Source organism: Trachurus japonicus, chromosome 5, assembly GCF_045865225.1.
Source record: "Trachurus japonicus isolate A0001 chromosome 5, Traja_1.0".
Taxonomy (NCBI): domain Eukaryota; kingdom Metazoa; phylum Chordata; class Actinopteri; order Carangiformes; family Carangidae; genus Trachurus; species Trachurus japonicus.
The window spans coordinates 19,055,826-19,077,845 of record NC_140911.1 but is presented as its reverse complement, the minus strand read 5'-3'; the positions used below and the strand labels follow the sequence as shown (position 1 = coordinate 19,077,845).

The window sequence follows — 22,020 nt, the reverse complement described above, 5'->3', positions numbered from 1 at the left end:
AGATTCATCACAGAAACTAGAGAGAAAAGTCAGAAGAGGAGGGGGAAGCTGGAGTCATACGAAGAGAGAGTAAAATAATTGATCAAAATGTATTATGAAATTATGAACAGTTATGCAACCAAGGTTTTTGGCAAGTTCCTTCATGTTTAAAAGCTAATAATTTCAGGTGATCAGACAGTTTTTCTCTAGTTTTCCAGGATCATAATTTTGTCTTGGTTTTTAGTCATTCTGAGACTTCTGTTGTTGATTTTTCAATAATAACTACCCAGTGGTAAGACTGACCAAACTTGAAATAAAAGCCTGTGGGACACCACAAACCAGGTCTATTTATTCTGAGGAGTGGTCGCCCTTGGCAACGTAAAACTGGTGATTAGCTTGACAGGACCATTTGAGGACTGTGCCCGACAGACTGACCCAGTTTTCAAATCTGTCCTGTAGAATAACATGATCTATGGTATCAAATGCTGCGTTAATCTTTTTTTTTTTTTTTTCCCCTCATCGTACTGAGCCCTGAAAACCATTTTTCTAAAGGTTAGCCATATTCTAACAGAGGAAATTGTTCAGATGTTTAAAAACTACTTTACACTGCCTGTTTACATTTGAGGGAGATCTCACAGTAATGCAGGAGTATGCTGACATTATTAGTAACATTTTCAAAAGACAAAGTCAATTCAACTCACTCCACGCTCTCTCTGTCTCTCTTTCTCTCTCTCTCGAGTACATAACTATTAAAACATATAAAAAGAGACAAAGTCCAAATCAGTGGGAGGCTGTGGTGGGTGGATGAACATGAGAGCCGTGTTCGATTCCCATGTGAAAGTGAGTAAGTGAGAGAGAGAGAAAGAGAGAGAGAGAGCAGATGGGTTTCCATCCGTTTCCTTGTTTCTGCTGATTCAGGAGGAGGCTTCTAAATGTCAGAACTCCTCTCCACTCCTAAAATGTGAGCGTGAGCACACACACAGGGAGAGAGAGGGAGAGAGGGAGAGAGGGAGAGAGGGAGAGTGAATGGAGCACAGAGAGCATGCAGGCAATTTACATTAATGAGAGTTTAGCTGATTGGAAGAAGAACAGAGGGAGAGAGAGAGAGAGAGATGCTGACAGTGAGTGGAAGAGAGAGAGAGAGAGAGAAGTCAGATATGTCAGTCAGTGGACCCGAAGATCTGTTCTAGATCACAGAGATAAAAGATATAGATCTGGTCTAGATCGTATAGAACATATAGATCTGATCCATTTGTTTTGGAGCCGTAATGTCAAAGATGTCTGCGTGTCACACCTCCATTATTCGTGAAGTAGCCTACTGTATATGTGTGTATGTTTTTGGTCCATGTGAGGGAGTCTCTCTGGACAAGCAAGTGCGTGCGTGTGCGTCATTGTGTGTGCGTGTGTGTGTGTGTGTGTCATTGTTAACCTCCATCTGTTCTAAGCTGATGTTCATCTGGCTTCACTCTCTGAGTGTCACTGGTTCATGCTTCATTTCCTCCGAGCTGAGAGGTTGTGGTTATTGCTCTGTGCTGTGCAGTGCTTACTGCAGTGTGTGTGTGTGTGTGTGTGTGTGTGTGTGTGTCTTCTTTGTGTTGTTTTTATGCCTCTGACACATCAGTCATTTTAAATCACAAAGTCAGGAGCTTAAATGTGAAGGCTAAATGTGAAGGTTGTGAGTCTTGATCTGAATAAATCTGTGTGCGTTTCCTCACTGGGCCGGTTGGTGGACAGAGATTTGAGGCTCAGACTCTGAGCTAAGGATCTTTATTATGAATCAAACGTCATTTGAGTGATTTGCATGCTGCTTCAAACGTGAGCTCATTATAAGCTGCTTTGTTGGAAACACTGCCACTCTGGTTTCTGTATCGGTCCTCAGTGAAACCATGTTAGCAGGGCTCTGTTTCTCTGTCATTATTGTGCGCTTTCTGCTTGATATTCAGTTTGACACTGACGACGTGTTGATTCGTCTTTCCCCCCCAAACGAGGCCCGAAAATTAGTTTCTGTTGTTCTTTCATTTTTCAGGCTATAGAGCCAATTTTCCAGCTGTCAGAGTCCACAGCTTAATGAGTGGAGAGAAACAGACAGTGGATCAGTGTTGAGGCGGCTGCTGTGATAAATGACATGTGGAATTACCTCAACATCATAAAGAGAAATATATTCTTAACAGAAGTTAGATGTTAATATGAGCTCAGTTTGTTTGTCTGGACACAGGAATGATCTGAAGTCCTGGTTCTTTGACCATTTATGGATGAGAAAAAACAGGACAAGAGACGGGTTTAAATACTAAAATGTAGTGGTGTAAGATGTAAAACCAGCCAAACCTTTACCACAGAGAGGAGTGTGTTGTTCATTAGCAGTGATTTCAACAGGAAGTAATCAATTCCAAAAATACTGCATCAGCAAAGGAAGGACAAATGGACACTATGGTTGTTCAAATCAATAACTGATATAGAAAAGAAAAACAAGATGAGAGAATCCAGATGCTGAGTGGTGAAGGCAGCCACCAGCATGTCAGACCTTCGCCTCCTCTACACTGTCAATTATCAACAAGGACAAAAAGCCGAATAAGTAAATGACTTAAGGACAAATGAAACTCAGATTAACTGAGAAAAAACCTGTAGCAGCTGAGTGTTTCAAAGAGCAGAGAGTAATAGGGAGGTTCAGGTGAAATCCCTCGCGCCTCCATTGGGAGGTGTCTACAATCACCTCCTCATGGCTGTCTGCCTCCTCCACACACATTACTGTCAGGTTAAATCCCTGTTCATCCAAAGCCACATAAAATATTCACTACTTGTGTGAAATGTAGTTAAAATGCTTTCACTTTGACCACTAAAATCATTAGCTCATATCGAGTCTGTGAATATTTGTGATGAATTTGAATGGACTGAGCACTGGATTTGTAAATAAACTGACAAACCTCATTGTGAGTCCTGTTTCTGTAAACTATTGTTTGAATTTGTGAACTGGAACAATGCTCACAACTTATTTTCCTGACAAACACGTACAGTGAATTACTCAGAGGAGACCTCCTGCTGTGTTCTTCATAAGGCATGGTTTAGTGTAATTAAGCTCCACAACAAAGGAAATAAATACATAGTTTTGGACCCACCGTACATAAAAGACAAAAATCTGTTCAAAGCCCTTAAATCCTAAGAGCAGAAAACAGTCCCTTCAGACTGTTCCCATAACAACACAATACAACTAATTATGGATCAGTCCAAATATCTGAACTCTGCTCTGTGTGCATGCGTGCATGACAGAGAAAGGAAGAGAGAGAGAGACAGACAGAGTGTCAAGGTCACCTCCTCCTACAGAGACTGTGTCTGTCCACTCACAGAGTTTTACTGATTCTCTGCTGAGAACGGCTTGGAGGGAAAACTTTTGCAGACATGAGGGATGAAACTGTTCCCTGTTTAACACTACAGCACACTTGAAATACCAGATGTTTAGTATCACAGCTAAAATGTTTAGTATCACTGCCGTGGCTGTGGTTAACCTGACTCTTGTTCGGTTCATTACAGCCATAAACCAGCAATAGTCATTCAGACGTTTGCACCACCACAACAACCTGGTGAAATGACTTCAGGTTTTTTTTAAACATTTTCAGTGCATCTGAACAAAACAGCAATAAGTAGCATAAATAGCATTATATTTTAATGTTCCAGACATTGTAAATGTTAGAAAACAAGTGTTTGACAGGTGTGAAGTGCCCTTGAACAACTCAGTGCACCACCACACACACACACACAGTCAGAAGTGTGTGTAGAGGCTGCACTGTTGTTAGTGAAGAGACTGACAGCAGGAGCCTGCTCCAACACAAACATGGGACGATGGATGAACCGCAGTGTTTGTTAGCATCATTAACGCTGCAGCACAAACAAAAAGACAAATATGCAGATGCAATCAATAGAAAAATCAATTCTGTATGACTCAGAGTTCACAGGTTGAACAGCTGAGCAGATCTGCCTCTTGGCGCTCTCAGCTCAGATACACTAAATAACACAAGATGTTAAAGCACAAACACTAATGAGTCTCTACATACGAGTCAAAGAGCAGCAGCTGCTGTTCATTATCAGAGAGAGGTTGAATAATTAACACAGGCAAGTTTGAATGTGAGAGCAGGGAGGAAACTATTACTGGTTTCACACTATCATGCTAGAAACACCACACAGTTAGTATTAGAGTTTAAATGTTAATTATCATTATAGCCATGGCTGAATATCATGGTTAATTACTGTGGTTGATTTGACTTGCATTACGTTCAACCAGCAACAGAATTTATATTCTCTAATTTACACAATGCAGTTTGCAGAGGTGTGGACTTGGACTCGGGACTTGAGACTTGACTTGGACTCGAGTCCCGATTTTGATGACTTAAGACTTGCTTGATCAAATCAAAGAAAGACTTGGACTCGCTTGGGACTTGATGCCAAAGACTTGAGACTCTACCTGGACTTAACCCTCTTGACTTGAATTCAAGTCAAGTCACATGAAGCAAGCACAAATATTAAAATAATCACATCAATGTTATACTGCAGCAGCCAGTCAGAGACGTTCTATATGGAACCCACTCCTGTTATATCTCACACAGGCTTCGCCCTCTACTGGACTCTATGGGTATATCTCTCCTCCAATCGCGTACGCGCGATGGCCCACTGAAATTTGCATGTACGTAGCCGGCCAGTATGGCGTGCCTACCTTTCCCGCCCTTAGCGGGCTATATAAGCAGATGCACCGCCAGCTGCCCTCATTCCTTTTTACTTCAGCGTCGGCGAGTGCCCACTGTCACACTAGCTCCAAGGATGGAGTCGCCGCTTCAGGAACAACGCAACTGCCCGGCCTGCCCTAACGGCATCATCGCGCCGGCAGACCCACATCTTCTCTGCTTCGAGTGCCTCGGGAGGAAGCACGCCACCGCCGGGCTGGAGCAGCGCCCGGCCTGCCCGTGCTGCCGAGACATCCCCCGGGTTCGCCGCCAGCAGCGAGCGGACTACTTCACCGGCGGTGAAGCTCTTCTCACCCTGTCTCCTGATGGCAGTGAGGAGGAAGAGCGGGAGTCGGAGGACGACGCCATGGAGGAGGAGGATGCCGCTCCAGCGTACACCACCTCCACGCCGCCTGATGAAGCATCGCCGCCCAGACCCGCCTCAGCCTCTGCTGCAGATGCGCCGCCGCTACGAGACGAGGAGGATGAACTCTCCCTCTCCGCCGGCTCGACGGTGTTTGGCGCCGCTTCTATCAAGCTCGACTTCCCGAGAGTCATGACGACTGCAGCGGAGTGTGTCGGGCTTCCCCTGCCCCCCCCGCTGCCCCCGAAGCCGGTGAGCCGTCTCCGCCAGGGGTTCTACGGCCCGGCTCAACCACCCCAGCCCGTGTTCGTCTCCCCAGCGCTTCCCGACATCTGGCTATGCGTGAAGGCGTCTTGGCAGGAGCCGCTGAGGACCAAGGCGACAGTCACGGGGATGGCGCCTTTCCTGCGTGTGCAGGGCGAGACGGAGACTGTGTTCCCCGGTGTGCCCCCGCTCGAAGAAGCTCTGGCAGCGCTCATTATCCCACACTCAGCCGGCTGGTCAGGGCACAGAAAGCCACTACCACCGCTGCAGCAGGATAAGGACACGCTGGAATATTTTGACAAGATATTCCAGCTGGGCGCGCAACTAGCAGCAGCAGCTAACAACCTCGGTGTGCTGGGCGTAGCAGCGGCGGCTTCACTCCCGCGCGACGCCCCCCCCTCCCCTGACACTGTGGAATTTCTCGACCGGACCATCGGTCAGATGAACAACCTCATACAGGGAGTTGCTACTGCTGCCGGACGAGTGATGTCACTGTCGGTCGTCGGCTCTCGCCACGTCTGGCTAGGTCTCACCGCCCTCCCCAGAAGGGACCGAGAGGATCTTCTGGTTGCACCGGTCTCTACTGATGGTCTCTTTGGCTCCCTCACTACGGTGACGCAGCGGCTAAAGAGGCTGGAGGAGGAAAAGGCGCAGCTGAGCCGTCATCTACCGCTCGCTGTCGCCGCCAAGCAGAAGGGAGAGGTCAAGCTGCCCCGCCGCAACGCCACGGCGAGGCGGAGAGATCGCCGCCAGCGAAGAGGCTTCTCCGCGGCGGATCCCCCAGCTGACCCACAGCCAGCCCCAGCGGGCCCGCCGCAGCAACGACCCGCACGGGACCCCAGCGCGTCCCGTCCCGCGGCGGCTCGCAGCACACCCAGGCCGAAGCTGTCCTGGGGCACACAGCGACCAAAGTGACAGTTAACGGGAGGGACGGCACCGGCAGGCTGCCTCGCCGCCCTCCCTCATTGTTCATATGGTTCTGTATGTTCTGCTTGTGTTCACTGTTCTGTGGATGTGAAAAATGTTTTTATTAAAACATGTTACTCCACTAACAGAGCAAAATTTCCCCCTCCCACCTCCACCATGCTCCCCGCTTGCCGCGCAGCCCCGGCCGGTGTAGTCACCGCTACACCGTCGGTCAGGCTGCCGGTGGCTTGTGTTACACCGTCACATCCCCGCAGCGGGCCCGGCAAGCAAGGCCCCCCGGTCACGGTTTCACAAGCACACTCACACAACACACCCTCTACCGTCCCCGTTGTGGGAGACGCGGTAGAGCGGAGCACCGTTGTCAACCGGGTAAAAGCTACCGTTGTCCCTCTATATGAGCGCTACAACCGGCGAGGCTGCACAAGAAAACATCGCTCCCCACTGGTTGTAGCGACCACACAGTTAGCCCCGCGCGCTGCTAGCCGACACCGTGTCACTTCCACGGTAGGTCCGGCTCAGCGTGTTGACCGGCTGACGAGCGATGGTTGTCACCGCCGAGCTAACGGCTACAGCGGTGACAAGCATCGTTCACAGCAGCACGGCAGGGCTGTGTTTCCGGACAATGAGACGGCTGCCTCACGCTCGTTTAACCCACGCCGCTCCAGTGAAGCGGCCGGGCTAACACGAACTGTCTCCCCGGTAAACAGCAGTGGAGCGGCCAACGTGTCTGACCGCTCTGGTCCTGTGGCTGTTATTTCCACGGGCGGATCTAACAGCAGCAGGGACGTCATGACGGCGAGGTGCCGGGCGGCGGTGGTGCGTTCAGGTGACACCACGCCGGCTCGGACAACAGAGATGCGTTCACGGACGGCCCCGCGAGCTCGGACAACGGGCCTGGTGCGTTCAGGGACGACTCAGCCCTTTCACAGAGGGCCCCCCATGGGCCAAACTCCCGTTTATGGCGGGTTTGGCGGCGGAGAGGGCCGAAATTGTGTACCACAGCTTTCTAGAAGCTGCTCCACAGCTGTCTGCGCGTCCTCTCACATGTTTTTACAAAGCATGGCAGAGCAGCTGCGTACTGACAGACTGGCTGGACAGGACCCTCAGACTAGGATATTCTCTCCAGTTCTGCGGGCTCCCCCCAGCGTTCAGGGGAATACAAGAGATGAATCTATCCTCTCAACAAGAGATAGAGTTCCTCGAAGGGGAAATTCAGGACCTGCTATCAAAACAGGCCGTGTCAATTGTCCCTCTTCACGACAAGGAACGAGGTTTTTACTCCCCATACTTTTTGGTTCCCAAAAAGACAGGGGGCTACAGACCCATCCTGGACCTCCGTGCCCTGAACACACGTATCGGTCGCAAAACGTTCCGCATGCTAACCACAAGGAGGCTGCTGGAACTCGTCCAACCAGGCGATTGGTTCTCAACCATCGACTTGAAGGACGCTTATTTTCACGTCGAGGTGGCACCAAAACACAGGAAGTTCCTGCGTTTTGCATTCCAGGGAACAGCCTACGAATACAACAGGCTGCCATTTGGCTATTCCCTGGCCCCTCGTACGTTCAGCAAATGTGTGGACGCAGCGCTACAACCGCTGCGCAGCCAGGGGATGAGGGTCTTCTTTTATCTGGACGACCTCATCGTGATGGCCAGGTCCAAACAATGGGCCATTTTTCACACAGTTCAGTTGATACTTCACCTGACCAAGTTGGGTTTTGCCATCAACTGGAAGAAGAGCAACCCCCAACCAAACCAGCGGGCCGAATACTTGGGGGTTGTGCTCGACTCTGTCAGCCTGAGAGCCACTCTGTCGGAGTCCAGACGGACAGCCCTACAGCAGGAGGTTCTCAAGCTGCAACAGGGTCCACGTGTCACAGCCTTGACCGTCATGCAAGCACTGGGGCACATGGCAGCAGCTCACCCGGTGGTTCCACTAGGACTGCTGCACATGCGTCGCCTGCAGAGATGGTTCGCCAGCCTACGCTTAGACCTCAAGAGGCAGAAGTTTCGGCTGCTGACGGTCCCCCCAACAGTGCGGGGCAACCTGCAGTACTGGGGGTCCCCACGACATTTGTTGACCGGGACACCACTAGGACGAGTGACCTCGTACACGTCGGTGTTCACGGACGCCTCCCTGATGGGGTGGGGAGGCACCTGCCTGGGGAGGGCGATAGGTGGTGTGTGGCCTCCGGGGGAGGACCGCCACATCAACCTCCTCGAGTTACAGGCAGTGTTCCTGGTTCTCCAACACTTCAGTCACCTGTTAAGGGGGAGACACGTGTTGGTGAGGACCGACAATCGCACCACAGTCGCTTACATCAACAGACAGGGCGGTGTACATTCCGCTGCCCTGTTAGCGATGGCGGAGAACCTGTGGTCATGGGCTTCAGAGCACCTACAATCTCTGAGAGCCCTCCACGTTCCAGGAATCGAGAACAGGGGGGCCGACCTCATGTCAAGGGGCGGCCCCCTGGAAGACGAGTGGAGACTGCAACCAGAAGTGGTACAGCAGATCTGGACACGATTCGGGAGGGCAACGGTGGACCTGTTTGCCAACAGGTCGAACACCCACTGCCCCCATTGGTTCTCCCTGAGCCCGCAAGACCATCCACCCTTGGGAGTGGACGCGTTTGCACACGCTCCATGGCCAAGAGGGCTACTTTATGCCTTCCCCCCCCTCCGTCTCATCCCCAGCTACTGGAGAGAGTGAGAGTGGAGCGGCTGAGGGTCATTCTGGTGGCTCCCGACCGGCGGTCGGCTCCGTGGTACGCAGAGCTGACCACAATGATGGCGGCCCCACCATGGCCCATTCCCCAAATCCGGGGGGCGCTGTCACAGGAGGCAGGCGCAATACAGGCGCTGCCGATCCTGGGCCAGTCGCTTCAAGCCTGGGCCCTGAAAGGGACAGGTTAATGCGGACTGGGCTGACTGCGCAGGTGGTGAAAACCATCCAAGCGGCTAGGGCTGGATCCACCATTGCCTGTTACAGGGCTAAGTGGTTAGGTTTCCAGCATTGGTGCGAAGAGAGGGAAGTGGACCCACTGACATGCTCAGTGGGAGACACTCTTTCCTTTCTACAGCTTTTGGTTGATAGAGGGCTGTCTCACGCGACTGTTAAGGTTTACGCTGCAGCCATCTCATCATGCCATGAAGGGTTGGGCGGAGGTCCAGTCTTCGCCCACCCTCTGGTAAAACGGTTCCTGCAGGGGGTCAGAAGGCTACGACCAGTGGTACGCACTTCTGTACCACAGTGGGAATTGCCACTGGTACTCGAGGCCCTCACAAGGGACCCCTATGAGCCTTTGGAACGCTCCTCCTTAAAGGTGTTGTCGTTCAAGACAGCGTTGCTTCTTGCTTTGACGTCAGCCAAGAGAGTGAGCGAATTGTGTGCCCTGTCAGTCCACCCGAGTTGTTTACTCCTTCGCGGGGACCGCAGTGGTGCCATCCTTAAACCGAACCCCTCCTTTCTTCCTAAGAACATAAGGAGCTCATTTCGGTCCAGAATCATCCAGTTGGGGCTTTTCACCCTCCCCCTCATGAGGATTCGAGGGAGGCGAAACTGCATCTCCTATGCCCTGTGCGCGCGTTGACATACTATGTCGACCGAACAGCCACTGTCAGGAACACCGACCAGTTGTTTGTGTGTTATGGTGACGGGACGGCTGGCAGAGCCCTGTCCAAGAAACGCTTGGCGAGGTGGCTGTGTGAATGCATCCTCTCAGCCTACAGTCAAGCGGGTCGAGAACCGCCCACTGTGGTCCGGGCACACTCCACAAGAAGTGTGGCGACGTCTACGGCCCTGTTCAGTGGTGCAAGTGTTGAGGACATATGTACGGCGGCATCGTGGTCTTCACCCTGCCCGTTCATAAGGTTCTATCTCTTGGATGTATCAGGCTCCTTCTCCAGGTCTGTGCTCACTGTAGGGTCACAGGACATGTGAGAGGAAGGATGTGTCAAGTGTTTTAAATACTTGATCCCCACAGGGTGTCATGCACCTGCATTGGACTGTGCTCTGCTAGGACACTGTCAATGAGGTGCGCAGGAGGTCTAGGGTTGAGACCCCTGCGAGGTTAGACCACAACTTCACCCAGCCTAGTCAGGTGCTGCTAACTGGGATGAAGTTGGACCCGTTATCACTCCATACGGTGGTTAAAATTAATAAAGTGGTGACTGGGTCTTGGTACCTAACCGGTAGCTGGTGTGGTCAGTGGGCGGAGCCTCTCCCGCGGCAGGGAGTACATAAATCGGGGCTTCGCCTACTGTACCCATAGAGTCCAGTAGAGGGCGAAGCCTGTGTGAGATATAACGAAGGTTACGATATTGTAACCCTAGTTATATTAACACAGGCGGAGCCCTCTACTTAGGGCCCTGCCGCTCTTTCGCCTTACGCTGAAGTTTGGTGGAATGAGGGCAGCTGGCGGTGCATCTGCTTATATAGCCCGCTAAGGGCGGGAAAGGTAGGCACGCCATACTGGCCGGCTACGTACATGCAAATTTCAGTGGGCCATCGCGCGTACGCGATTGGAGGAGAGATATACCCATAGAGTCCAGTAGAGGGCTCCGCCTGTGTTAATATAACTAGGGTTACAATATCGTAACCTTCGTTATCAGTCTTGGCTGTATGATTAATGTCAACATACCAAAGCCTACCACACACATAAAGATAATCTGGCTGATTTTGCCCCGATTTTCCCCCTTCTGACCAAAGACAAAAATCGCCCAATTATCTTAGGCTTTTAAGATTATTTTATGAGATTCTGGTTCTGGATTGTGGTGTTTTAAGATTTAAATTCTCCCGACAATCGGCTCGTAAAACGGTTGGCGCCAACAATCGTAAATATTAAACATGTTCAATATTTACGATTGTCGGCTCCGATAATCGTGACCGTTTGGATCAAAAGTCGGCTTGTGTGTGGGGGAACTCGACAATCCTGAGTCACCAGCTCCGCGGAACGTGATGTGAAATTGAATGTAACCAATAAATAAGCAGCTGACTGCAGCACACGTAGCATAACAAACCAGTGTGGCTAACGGCTCCATGGCTACCAAAGACGGTTTAAAGGGACAACGAGGAGTTTCTATTTGGTTATAAAAAAGTCTCACGTTAATGTGGATGAATCTCCGCTACCCACACTTGTTAATGGGCCCATTTCGATAAATATATCGTTCTGTCTCTATCGTTATTTTGTTATTATTAGTGGTGGCGGAGATGCTGGTCGAGCCGACCAGCGTTTTTTTTGTGTCACTTGGTGTCACTTCCTGTCATGAGAATAACGCAGCTGAATCGCCGTTTATGGTCGGAACTACGACGGTATGTGAACCTCTTTGAACCTCTGACTTTAATTCTTGATGAATGAAAACATGAATCCGTCTTGCGCCGGTCAAAAGGTGCGCGCGGAGGCTCATAAATGTAGTGTGAAAACGCTTTGCTTTTCCAAAACTCCTCGTTGTCCCTTTAATAGAGTATCTTTGATGGCTAGCATCAACAGAGAAGCTACGTCAGATCACATTCGATCACGCAAGATTTCTGGCGTGTTAATGTAGGCCTACGTCAATTTTAAATAGCATAATAACAACTTAACAATTGAAGCGTGGTCATGATCTTTATGTATCATTAATTATAATCGATTTGTTTGGGACTCGAAACAAAAATCTTTGGACTTGGTTGGGACTCGAAACAAAAATCTTAGGACTTGGTTGGGACTCGAAAAAAAATCTTAGGACTTGGTTGGGACTCGAAAAAAAATCTTAGGACTTGGTTGGGACTCGAAACAAAAATCTTAGGACTTGGACTTGACTTGGGACTTGAGAGCAAAGACTTGAGACTCTACTTGGACTTGCAACATAGGGACTTTCTCCCACCTCTGGCAGTTTGCTTATGCAACAGACAAACCAAGGGCCGCTACTGGTCCCAGATCTGCATTAGGCATTATGACATTTACATTTGTTATTGTAATCTCTCAGCCATTTCAACAACATGATCATAATACTATAATAAATCCCTGTACTTTTTCATGTCTATGTACAGTAAGACATTGTTAATTTCAGAGAGCTGCTGAGGTTCAGGCCAGAACAATATCAACCATGCAGGTAAAATTTAGAGGAGTCAAAGGTCACCTGCACTCAGAAGCCAATCAACACTCTTCTTTACAACCTATTTGATGTTGCTGCTGTTTTCTACAAACAACCGTGGTGTTTCTCCTTGTGACAGAGACCCAATACGTGTTTAGCCATACTGATTAAAAAACAGTGTTCAGAACTTGGGATGGGTATAGCTACTACTTGGCCCACTAGAGCTCAGAAAGTTAAAATATTATTATTTATCTGTGTTCAGGCTGATTCTGGCTACTGGGCTCTACTGCTGACACCTGTTTCACTTTGACAGGACCACTCACATCAACCTTTATTTAACATTCTGTCATTTTGTTTGTTTTCTAATGTTCCGTTGATCTCATCCAACTTTTCATCATTTTACCTAACGTAGCAACACATTTCCCCAAGTCAATCACTGTCTTCAAAAGCCAGTTACCGTACAGCCGCACACTTGATAGCCTATAGCCTATATTAAAATCAAAATGCTGCCTAATGCAATATCCAAATCACAGGGTTTGCAGTTTTGACATGAAGGTTAAATGTGCCACAACATTATTGTTCATTAGCACCATGAGTAGCCTTCTTGATGCCAGCAAAGTCACTTGTGTAGCAACAGTATACACATGTACTAGGAGTTGATGTCTACACTATGAACCAGCATTGCAGGAAACACACAAATATACAACAACCTTTATCACTTCTCCACTTGATCTCCCTGGTGTTCCTCTTAGATCTTCAGTCAATGAACCAACTCTCGAGGCTCAGCTACGTCCAAAGAAGGAAGGCCCCAAAAAAAAAACCAGTCAGAGAGTAACTGAAGCCACAACAACACAGTGTGTCATGAAAATACTCCCAGTCCCAGCATGCACTGAGACTCAGAAGCAGCAAGAAGAAGTCTGCAGATATTACAGAGCAGGACACAGGCAGTTACAAACCGGACCTGTCAGCTGCTTCTCTGTGTATGTGTGTGTGTGTGTGTGTGTGTGTATGTGTGTGTGTGTGTGTGTGTGTGTGTGTGTGTGTGTGCGGGGGGGGGGGGGTTCACAACCGAGATTACCATTCAGGAAAAAAAAAACACACACAGCCCTGACGGATACACGAGCTCCGTCATGAGGATCAGCTGTTCATCACCGTCACTACCACCACCACCACCATCAGCAGCAGCAGCATCTTCCTACCCAGTTCTGGCATTTAAGTTCCAGAGAATTTAAATCCCGTTGGTTTTTCGTAGAAAAATAAAATAAAAGATAAACAATACATCCAGAGATAGATAGGAGAGAAGAAAAGAGAAAAGAAAAGGAAGAAGAAAATTAAAAATAAATTGGAGAAACTGGAGATTAAATGAATAGGATAGAAGAAGGTCTGAAGATTTCCACTGACACAGGCAACAGCAGCAGCAACGAGTAAAAGCTCCGGATGAGGCTCAGACAAAAAAAAAAAAAAAAAAGCTGCCGCTGAAATTCACAGCAAAGAAGAATCAAAAGGCGGAGAAACCAAAGGCGCAAAAAAGAAAGAAAGAAAGAAAGAAAGAGATGTGACCTACCAACAGCGGGGTAACACACTCACAGTCGCCGAGGAGGGCTTCAGTGTGCGCTCGGTTGCCGGACTGGAGCTCCGACTGGTGCTGGACAGTGGGGCGGTGCTGAACAGCCGCTGAGCGCGACAGGAGCGAACCACTGAGCGATGAGGTGGGGAGGACGGGAGGAGGTGGGGAGGACTGGTGGACTGGTGGGGAGGACTGGAGGAGGTGGGGAGGACTGGAGGACTGGTGGACTGGTGGGGGGGACCGGTGGAGGTGGGGAGGACTGGAGGACCGGTGGAATTGGAGCTGCAGGCTGAGCCACGACGACCACCGACCGGTCTACATAGAGACAAAGACATCTACTCCACAAGGCTAATGTCATAGAGCATAGACCTGGTTCCTGTAGCTGGGATGAGACTGGTTTTCATCAGGTCTCAGCTGCTGCATCACGTGACACACAAGCATGTTTCACTCCGAGCAGATAGGCTACCTGCTGTTGTGTCTGTTCTTTAATGCAGAAATTAACCAGCATTAACAGTCGTTAAACCTCAGCAAACAGTAAATAAATAAAATAGTAGGCTAAATAATAATAGCTAGCAGTAAAAAAAAAAAAAAGAAAGAAAGAAAAAGAAAAAGAAAAGAAATGGCAGTTAACTACACAACAGTAATCCACATTAAAGGGATAGTAGCATTTTTTTTTAAAGTGGGGTTGTATGATCTACAAATAGCCCCTAAGTACTTTAATTGCAGTAGAAGACTCTCTGCACTCCTCAAGGTAGCAACGCCAGCCCATAATAGCCCTGCCCAGAGATTTACAACTTACATTGTTGTGAATGGACCCAAAGAAACGGCCTATTTTCGTGGCCTAAAAGAGGTTTTACCTGAAAAAAAAAATACACAGTTCCATTGTTCGCTATAATATAATTTTTTCCAGCCGCTCAAAGTGCAGGAAAAACACAGTTTTTATTTGGAGCTAACCAACTGCTGATCGGCGGACGCTAACCCTGGGCGGAGGGATACGTGAGTTGGTTAGGTCCAAATAAAAACTGTGTTTTTCCTGCACTTTGAAGAGCTGGAAAAAGTTATATTATAGCGAACAATGGAACTGTGTAATTTTTTTCACGTAAAACCTCTTTTAGGCCGCGAAAATAGGCCGTTTCTTTGGGTCTATTCACAACAATGTATGTTGTAAATCTCTGGGCAGGGCTATTATGGGCTGGCGTTGCTAACGGGAGGAGTGCAGAGAGTCTGCTACTGCAATTAAAATACTTAGGGGCTATTTGTAGATCATACAACCCCACTTTTAAAAAAATGCTACTATCCCTTTAACTAGCAGTTAACCCAACAGAAGGCTAAACAACAGTGTAGTATCCACTAGGCAACACTAAGCAGCAGTAAACCACGGTAAACAACAGTAGCCTAAACAACCATAAGTAAACAGCAGGAGCCAGCAGTGGTAGGCCTACTCACCTGTATCTCCGCGTCCCTCCATTCACCAGTTAAATATCCATACGTCATGGTCACATGATTCTGACTGAGCTTCTCGGCCCCTCCACTGCAAGCACTCACATGGAGTCACACCTGTGGAGGGTCTTATCATTGGGGGCGGGTCTAAATACATCAAACTCCTGTTTCTCTGATGGAAAGAGGAGTTTTATTGATATTAAATGTGTACAGCATTGGTACAGTTTATAGGTGGACACTGACATGGTTCTCTTGAGCATAAAAAAAGTTCTCTGTTAGGCTTCCATAGCCACATGTCTGTACTGTTTTTTTTAATTTACCATCTTAATCAGATTATAATCTGAATCTGAATCCAGTCATAACATCATATTAAGATCCCAGATGTAGGCTATTAGTTTTGAGTTTGTTACCTCTTATTTTTTGTCTGAACCTTCAGCCGGTTCATGACGGGGTGAATAAATTCAGTTTGAACAGAGCCCAGTGATCAATCTATTGAATCAATTAGTAGACATTTGTGTTTTTCAGGACAATTAAAAAATATATATAAATAAAAGTCTAGACCATATTCTCCTTCAAAACTTCCATTGGGCTCCTGAAATTCACTGTTGCCCCTTGTTCATCTAATGCAGAGACACACACTTAAAAAACTGTTGATACTTGAGGCAGCAACAGGATCAATATTTCAACATCTCAAACAAACCCAGCCAGAATGTCCATGTGGGGCCCACAAGGGTTAAATACGTACAAGCTATGTGGGTACTGAGTGGGCATGGGCTTGAACTGGACAAATGTTGCACGTTCCATGTGGTTTCAGGTGTATAAGCCCCACATGTGAAGCCCATGTTGGCTGGTTGTATGAGCCCCAAGTGGGATGTAAGTGGGCTAAGTGGGCATGGGCATAAACAGGGCAAATTTCAAGGGCCCCAAAAGTCTTCAGAAACATGGGCCCCACATGGAGAGCCTGTTGGGCCCTATTTACAGTAAAATCCAGTCTGATCCCTTTTTGTGCCCATATGGGCAAACAAATGGGGCCTACATGAGTGCTCTGTAACTCAGCAAGTTGGGCGACCTGAAACCCAGTCAGAACCCAGTTGAAACCCATATGGGCAAACACAGGTTCCATGATGGAAACTGCAAACAAACCCATAATGTAGCCCATCTGGGTCCCACTCAGTCAGATCCCTATTAAAGTCACATGCCTAAATGGGTGTCAGATAAATTGCCCATTCAAGGCCCAGTCTGTCTGATCCCTCTTCGTACCTACAGTATGTGGGCAAAGATATTGGACCTACATTGGTCCTGTGAAACCCACCAAGTTGGGCCCCACCTGAAACCCATATGGGCAAACACAGGTGAGGCCACCACAGAAACTGCAGACAAACCCACTTGGGACCCTTATCTGCTGCCCAACATTTAGCCCACATGGACATGCTGGCTGGGGAGGCATCAGCCGAGTTGGAGAAATATGTATCACTACGACATGTACAAGAGGCCTGTAAACACTCGCTGAAGAGCAGCCAGGAGTAACAGAATCATTTTCCCATCGCATCATGTATGACAGGAAAGGGACACAATGGAAAGCTCAACAAACCTTCCACCACTGAAACTATAGTGCACATTTTTTGCACAACCTTATAACCCCAGAGCGGAAATTCAGTTTGTTAAATTGGATTGATAAAATAAAAGCAAAACCTGTTTTGAGTATTTGCAATTTTTACTTTATTTTAGGCCATCTTTTTGCCCAGCCCTGGTTTGCAAACAAACACTCATGCTCTAGTCATAAAATGCATACACTCAACTATATGGCTATGTCGTGTGTGTGTTTTTTCAGGAGACAATTTGAACTAGTATCTCTGTGTATGATGTTTCTCTATTTTCTGTACTACACTCTGTCCATATTATCTCACCCTTCAGGTGAAACTACACATCAGATTTTCAGTCAAAACACATGTACTGAGGGTGGATATGTAATTATCATCTCTCCTTAGTTAGCCCCAATTAGCACATTTGACACAAACTGAAGATCAGGCAGGAAATCTTCCGTCTTACTTTCCTCCCCTAAAAGCTTCCTAACAACTCTCTGTTCCTGAAAATACGACTGCGCTGGCAACTCCGGTGCTTAATGAGCCTAGGAAGTGTTGTGTAAGCGCGAATGCACGGATGGTTTTTGACTTTGTGGCTTAAATCCACATTAATACTCAGTCTGGTCCCTTTGGGAGGGGGAACAGGTGTGGGAGGAGCATGATATTCTCAGCTGAGGGAAAACCGTAACATGAGGTAATAAACCGGTGGGAAACACAAATAGGTCAGAGCAGTGGGAGCAGGAACAACTCAGTTATGCTGATTATACTGTATGATTCACAGTGGGAAGTGAAATAATACAGTTGTTGTGTGGCTCTGTCTCAGTGGTTTCATATAATTTGGTCAGATGCTGTTCATGCATTTCATAATATTGAGACTGTGGTCACTATATCCCAGCATATTCATTCATATTTTACTCATTTTAGCATATTGATATGTCCTTACTATTTATTATACACACAGAAATGACATGAGTTGTTTGAATCAATATCTAAACATATTATCCTATGTTGTGACAGGTGTGTGTTTTGGGACCTGAATTCATGTCCAGTCATCCTCAGTGATGGATCTGCACCTGTCTTTCTTCTACCTCTGGCTGATCACCACCAACAGTGACACCTTGGAGTATTATCACTGCACATGAGAGATATTGTATGTTATCCTAACTTTTGCACAGCCTGCCCGGCACAGTCTTTTTTGTCATCTCTTTGTTGTTTCTTTTTTATTGTTGTTTTTATATGTGCATGTTTATCCTTGTGTATTTGTATATTTGCCTTTAACTGTTATTTTTTGTACACTGCACTAAAAACCATGCCAAAGACCTTGCACGGGAAAATCTACCTGGTACTTTTCATTCAGTACTATAATTTTAACAGTATCAACAATAGCTACACATAGAAATTATATCGATCATAGTGAAAACAACTGCATGATTTCCTGGACAGAGGTGAAAAGGTCAAATACTGCCCCCTATGGATGTGGGCCAAGTAGCACAATCGTACACATCACACTTGCATTGTGCAGCAGCTTCAAATTGACTGGATGATGAATTATCATCATCTGATTAACATGAGTTTGAAACATGAGATCAACACTGAAATACCATTTAACTGCAGTTCCTCTACTGACCAGTAGAGTGTGTCCCCAGTGGTGAGTCAGCCCCCGTAGACTCTAATGTTAAAATGTCCAACTTTACAGCAGAAATAAACATGTTTACAGCCAGGTACAAAAACAGGGTTTCCGCTCTGCAGCTAGATTGTACGAGGCTGCTGCGTTTTAATCTGGAACAGGTTGTACTCTACCTTTATCTTAAAGCTTGGAGCCTACAGCTCCCGGTATCTTTGACCAATCAAATCTATTCTGGTCTGGGGGTTCCTGTGGTTGAAGGGCCGGCCCAGAGTAGGAAACTCCAGACAGAGTAGGGCCAACCCCTCAACCAATCAGGAACCCCCAGACCAAAATGTAGGCTATTTGATTATTCAAAGATACTGGGAGCATAGGCTTTGTAGGCTGCTGCATACAGAGATATAGAGAAACACTGTGATCACCCCAAACACACAGACCTTTCCTTACTGGTAGCTGAATGGGAAAACACAATTTTCTTAAGAAAAAGAGTAAATATTTTGTTTTTAAAACAAATCTTGCCTACCCGAGCTTTAATTTAATGTCTTCTTGGTACATTGATGCAAAAATCCCATCAGTAAAATAATAAACAGTGAAATGCTCATCAGATTCAGCAGCTTTACTCCTCAGAGCTCACCATGACTTCCTCTAAATTCCTTTACTGTCGCACTGATCATGTTTTTTAATCTGAAAGCCATCTGTTTCCTGTGAGAAGTTGTGACCAATCATCTGACGTTCACACAATCTCAGAGTTAATCTGTCTGACAAACTTCATGATGTATGACACTATGTGTTAGAATAGTGGTGATGCTTCATGGCATTAGAAAACATGTAAACACACCCACACGCTCTCACTCTCTCTCACACACACAGTCTGTGTGTCACTGTATAACCTTGTGTCTGTACTTTAAACCTGTCTCTGGGTCCTTGTTTCTTCTCTCTGCTTAAAAAAAAAACTGTGGATGATGTAGAAAACCTCAGAGCAGCTACTACATTCTCTCACATTGGGAATTAAAATCATTTCATCACATGAACCTTAGAGCAGAATAAATGAACTACGGCGATAAAGTAAGAGAGAAGGCACGGCAATAAGGACGGGCTCCATCACCGGCTTCACATTAACCTGGATTGTGTTTCTGAGTTCACATAGAGTTCAGTCCACACAGATTAAAATAAACTAATTCACATTCGTTTCTACTGCTATTTCAGTCTTTTGCTGCAGAACCTCTGTCAACCATCCATATAACGACTAATCTTCCATTGTCTTTTGACATTTTATATATTCAATAAAACGACAAGCTAACACTGGAAACAAAAAGGTAGGTACGTGGCTACAGTTGGAAACAATGCAACATTTGTTCATCCTAAAACACTTTACACAATCTAATTTAGAAATAGAGAGTGAAAGTGTTTTAAATAATCGTTACTGCAGATAGTTACCTGCCCAGGGACTATAACTTGTCCTACAAAACACCCCAAACCTATCAACTTTGTGCTGATGCTAGTAGTTCTGGAAATCTCAACCTCCAACCACAATCATTTTTTAGTGAAAAAATGTGATCAGTGTGATGCCCTGATAATTGCAGCACATGTGCCAGTCCCTTTTCTTTCTATCCACATTCCTTGACACTCACATGACACTGAAGAGAAGTGTTAGCTAAAACAAAGTCCAGAACCTTCAGCATCTCATCCACAGTCGGTGCCTTATGGCCGAGGAGCTTCATGACTTAGTAATCCCTGCCAAGGCTATTGATGAAAAGTCTCCTGAGTCTTTCAACTCTGCCTCCCATAAAGGATGTATTGGTAAGCAGTGGACAGTTCTCTTTCCATCTTCAGATCTTTAGTCCAGGTTGGCAACTCTCCCCAGGACATACGAGAACTTCCTTGAGGCCAAATGTACTGTAAGTCCTCTCATGATCTACACAGTATTACACTTACTATACACAGAACTACATATGAGTTGCCTTATGCTCAAGCAGTTCAGTACGGCCAATATGAAAAATTCTGATATATTCCACTGGAGCTGAGATAATGTTCATGGACCTTGGAAGTCTCTAAAATTAAATTCAAAAGGTGAGGGCTCGTCACACACACACATACTTGCATACATACATAAACACAGAGAGAGAGAGAGAGAGTAGCTGTTTTAAAATCTTCAAATGTCAGTGCTCAGTATTTATGACACAGACCTTGGCCAGAACAAATGGGAGAGACCTTGCTTGTGTATAAAAATGTATGAGTAAGTCAGACCAACGCACACACAGATATGCACACGTACACACACCATGCTGCACTGGGAGTTTCTCTCTGAGCTCTTCTCAGCCTTCTAATGAACACATGTCCTCCAACGGACTCAGTCATTTGGTCTGAGCTCTGTTTGTTGAGTGAGTTGAATGTTTCATCTGGACTTTCACCAGGGATTTGACCCATGACCTCCAAACAGCAGAGCTCAGTTCTAACATCCACATGGTCTTTTTCTGAGGTGTGTTTCAGTGTTGTGGTGTCATGATCCTCCTGTCCTCAGATCACCCAGCCACTCCTCACATGCTCAAACCAAAATGATACACGCACACACAGTCATTATAGATGTTTTTATTCATTTTCATTTTCATAAAGACTGAATACTTGAAGCATCCTATAATTTCATTCTCTCACTGAATTCCTGAACATATGCGGTTGCATACAGCTCCAAAACCACTAATCCAGACCTCTTTTATTCAGTGAATAATCGTTTCTTTGTGTAAATACCCATCAAACTTAATCCTGTCATGGATAGGAAATGTTACAGTACAGGATAAAGCAGCAATTTATTTTAACCCTCATTTTCCCAGGGAAATGTGCTGAATTATTTCACTGCTTTTTGTAAATGTATTTGTGCTCTGTAGTTCTTTTGTTTATTGTTTCACCATAGTCCCGCTGAGATGAGAGGCCCCATTTTTAAAGATGGTTTGGCCCGCATCATCAGGACAAAGCTGTGCAGACAAATCAAAATAATCACAGCAGCAGTGAACATGGGCAGCCGACAGCAGCATTTCATGAATATATACATGAGAATAGAAATATAGAAATACATACAAAATGATTAAGTTTATAAATTTAGATGCATACAAATGTATCTATAAATGTATCATGTACAAATGCAGATCAGATCAGATCAGATAAGATATTTTTTTAAATGTTTATATTTATTATATACGTACTTGTGTCATTTTGTCCCTCATAGAAGGAGGTGCTGACACCAGCTGATTTCTATAAATCACCAAAGGAAGTTTTCTTTGCATCAGTGAGGGAAACATATAAGAGGGTGAAAGGATGATCAGAAAGATTTATAAAAGGTGAAGGAAACATGAGGAAATACTGTATATAAAAGAAAGATTGTCTCAGAGATGTACTTTTCTAACAAGTGGTTTAGTGGATGATTTCCCCCTGAGCCTGCCTGAGCACAAATGTGGAGCAGCTGTAGAGGTTTTGACTACGTTGAAGAGCAGCTC

General features: G+C 46.4%; 2 protein-coding genes across 3 annotated transcripts in view; both read right to left on the bottom strand.

Moving 5' to 3' along the window:
• The window catches only part of raly (RALY heterogeneous nuclear ribonucleoprotein), an 80,531-nt gene extending 66,613 nt beyond the window's left edge, over positions 1-13,918 (bottom strand). For both annotated transcript variants that reach the window (XM_085776668.1, XM_085776669.1), the window contains exon 1: positions 13,883-13,918. The gene's annotated coding sequence lies outside the window, so the exon portion shown is untranslated. The remainder of the gene's footprint in view (positions 1-13,882) is intronic.
• The window catches only part of golt1a (golgi transport 1A), a 277,908-nt gene that overhangs the window by 97,640 nt on the left and 158,248 nt on the right, over positions 1-22,020 (bottom strand). The gene's annotated exons all lie outside the window — the stretch shown is intronic.